Source organism: Saccopteryx bilineata, chromosome 6 (assembly GCF_036850765.1).
Source record: "Saccopteryx bilineata isolate mSacBil1 chromosome 6, mSacBil1_pri_phased_curated, whole genome shotgun sequence".
NCBI classification, from domain to species: Eukaryota; Metazoa; Chordata; class Mammalia; order Chiroptera; family Emballonuridae; genus Saccopteryx; species Saccopteryx bilineata.
The window spans coordinates 164,723,285-164,726,871 of record NC_089495.1 but is presented as its reverse complement, the minus strand read 5'-3'; the positions used below and the strand labels follow the sequence as shown (position 1 = coordinate 164,726,871).

Genomic DNA, 3,587 nt, shown 5'->3' with positions numbered 1-3,587 from the left:
ACCTGAAACCTATATACTCTTATTGACCAATGCCACCCCATTACATTTAATTAAAAAAAAAAGACGTGTACTGAAATATTCATAGTGGCCCATGCTAGGAACAACCCAAATTGTCATCAAGTAGAAGATGAATCAATACATTGTGACACATCCATGGAAATGGAATACTACTCCTGAAATAAAGAGGAACGAACTGTTGACCCATGCAGCAACATTCATGAGTCAGTCAGAAACTTCATTTCTGTTCTCTATTTTGTTTATTTCTGCTCTGATTCTTATTATTTCCTTTCTTCTGCTGGTTTTGGGTTGCCTTTGTTCTTCTTTTTCTAGTTCTTTAAGATGTGAATTTAAGTGGTTTACTTGGGCTCTCTCTTGTTTGTTCATATAAGCCTGTAGTGATATGAACTTCCCTCTTATTACTGCTTTTGCTGCATCCCAGAGATTCTGATATATTGTATTGTTATTTTTGTTTGTCTGTATGTAACTTTTGTTTTGCTTTTTTAAGATTTTTTTATTTATTCATTATAGAGAGGAGAGAGAGAGAGAGAGAAGGGGGAGGAGCAGGAAGCATCAACTCCCATATGTGCCTTGACCAGGCAAGCCCAGGGTTTTGAACCAGCAACCTCAGCATTTCCAGGTTGACGCTTTATCCACTGTGCCACCACAGGTCAGGCCTGTCTGTATGTAACTTTTGATCTCTGCTTTTATTTCTTCTTTGACCTACTCATTTTTTAAAAGTATGTTTTTTAGTTTCTACATTTTTGTGGGTTTGTTTACCTCTTTTTTGCCATTGAATTCTAGTTTTAAAGGCTTTATGATCAGAGAATATGCTGATCATATATAATTCAATCTTTCTGAATTTGTTGATGTTATTTTTGTGGCCCAACATATGGTCAATTCTTGAGAATGTTCCATGTACACTAGAGAAAAATATATACTCTGGCACTTTGGGATAAAATGTCCTGTAGCTGTCTATCATATCCAATTGTTCTAGTGTTTTGTTTAAGACCAATGTATCTTTATTGATTTTCTGTTTGGATGAACAATCTAGAGCCATCAGTGTTGTACTGAGGCTCCAAGTATGATTGTATTTTTAGGTCAGTCAGTAGCTGTCTTATATATTTTGTTTCTCCTTGGTTTGGTGCATATGTATTAAGAAGTGTTATGTCTTTTTGATTCAATGTCCCATTTATCATTATGAAATGACCATTTTTGTCTCTGTTTACCTTTGCTGTCTTGTAGTCAGCATTGTTAGATATGAGTATTGCTACATCTGCTTTTTTTGGATGTTATTTGCTTGGAGTATTGTTTTCTAACTTTTCACTTTGAATCTGTTTTTATCCTTGTAGCTTAGATGTGTTTCTTGTAGGCAGCATACAGTTGGATTTTCTTTTTTAATCCATTCTGCTACTCTGTGTCTTTTTATTGGTGAGTTCAATCCATTTACATTTAGTGTAATTATTGACACTTGAGGGTTTCCTATTGTCATTTTATATATTGCTTTCTGATAGTTTTGTATCTTGTTTGATTCTTTTCTTTTGTTTTTCTATCATTTGTTTCTGTTTGGTTGTAATCCAGACTTCTTTTCTCTGTTACTTCTTTTTTCAAGCCATGTGTTTCTGTGGTGGTTTTTTCAGAGGTTGAATTTGTGTGTCATCCTTGTGCAGATGCTAATCTTCTCTGTATTGTTCCAATTGTAGTATATGTACTGCTAAAGCGAGCTAATCTATAGATTCAATGCAATTCTTGTTAAAGTCTTACCCATGGTGTTTTCATTGTACATGAACCAATACTTCAAAGATTTATGTGGAACCACAAAAGACCCTGAATAGCCAAAGAAATTTTGAGAAAGTAGAATCAAGTCAGAGGTATTATGATTTCTAATGTTAAACTACACAATAAGACTATAATAATCAAAACAGCATGACACTGGTATAAAAATAAGCACATAGATCAATGGAACAGAATAAAGAGTCTCAAAATATACTTATACCATGTGATAAATTCATATATGACAAAAACAATTATAAAAGAAGTTTTAAAGCTCAATACTAAAAACACTAAACAATTCAATTATGAGAATGGGCAAAGGACCTGAATAGACACTTTTCTAAAGATGACATACAGATAGCCATATGAAAACATGTTCAATGTCACTAATCATCATAGAAATGTAAATTAAAAGCACAGTGAGGTATCACCTTACATGTCAGAATGGTTATCATCAATAAACCAACAAACAAAAAGTGCTGGCAAAGGTGTGAAGAAAAGAGAACCTTCATGCACTCTTGGTGGGAATGTAGACTGGTGTAGCCATTATGGAAAAGAGTATGGAGTTATCTCAAAAAATTTAAAACAAAACTGACTTTGACCCTGTGATCCCACTTCTGAGAATATATCCTAAGAAGCCTGAAACACTAATTCCAAATAATATATACACCCTTGTGTTCACTGAAGCATTATTTATAATAGCCAAGATCTGGAAACAGCCCAAGTGCCCATAAGTGGATAAAAACACTGTGGTACATTTACACAGTGGAATGCTACATGACCATAAAAATGAAGGAAATTGTATCTTTTGCAACAGCATAGATAGACCAGCATGGAGATGATCATGCTAAGTGAAATAATTTAGTCAGAGAAATATAAGAACCAAGTGATTCCACTCATAGGTATAATCTAATGAACAAAAGGAACAAACAAGCAAAATAGAGACAGACTCATACATCGAGATCAGGCTGTGGTCTGGGGGAGGGGGCTGGGCAAAGGAGGTGGAGGGGTAAAGCAAAAAGGGACAAAAATAAAAACAACAACTCATGGTCACAGACAACAGTGAGATGATTGCTGGAAGGAGGAAGAAGGAAGGAGGAAGGAGGAGGAGAGTATAGAGGCATAAATGGTGATGAATGAAGACTTGACTTCAAGGGTGAACACACAATACACTGTATAGGTGATGTGTTGTAGGCTTATGTACCTGAAACCTGTATGATTATGTTAACTGGTGTCATCTTATTAATTTCAATAAAAAATTTAAAAACTTTTATTCTGAAAGATTTTGTTATAAGAGGACAAAAATAACAAGCTATCGAGTGAGAAAATATTTGTGTACCCCATATCTGAAAGGACTCATATCTAGAATATATAAAGGACTCTCAAACTGAATAATTAATAAACAATCTAATTAGAAAATGGATTAAGTAATGGAGAGACATTTCACCAAAAAGGATATATGTATAGATGGCAAATAAGGAGATGCAGAGATATGCAACATTATTAGCCATTAGGAAAATTTTAATTAAAGCCACAATGAAATATCACCACATACCTATTGGAATAGCTGAAAATAGAACAGTGGCCACCAAATGCTGGTAAGGAGGCTAAACACTATGTCATTCGGACATCATTTGTAGGAAAGTGAAATTGTAGAGCCACTCAGGAAAACAGTTTGGAATTAAAAAAAAAAAAAGTAGATATGCATTTACCACATGACTCAACCATTTCTCTCCTGGCATTAATCCCAGGAAATAAAGACTGTATCCAGAAAAAGACTTGAAGATAAATGGTTATGGAAGCTTCACTCATAATAG

The 3,587-nt window shown here is 34.3% G+C and overlaps 1 pseudogene; it reads right to left on the bottom strand.

The window, feature by feature from the left end:
* Window positions 1-1,640: 1,640 nt before the first annotated feature.
* Window positions 1,641-1,722, bottom strand: LOC136309771 (U6 spliceosomal RNA; annotated as a pseudogene).
* Between the last annotated feature and the right edge of the window lie 1,865 nt (window positions 1,723-3,587).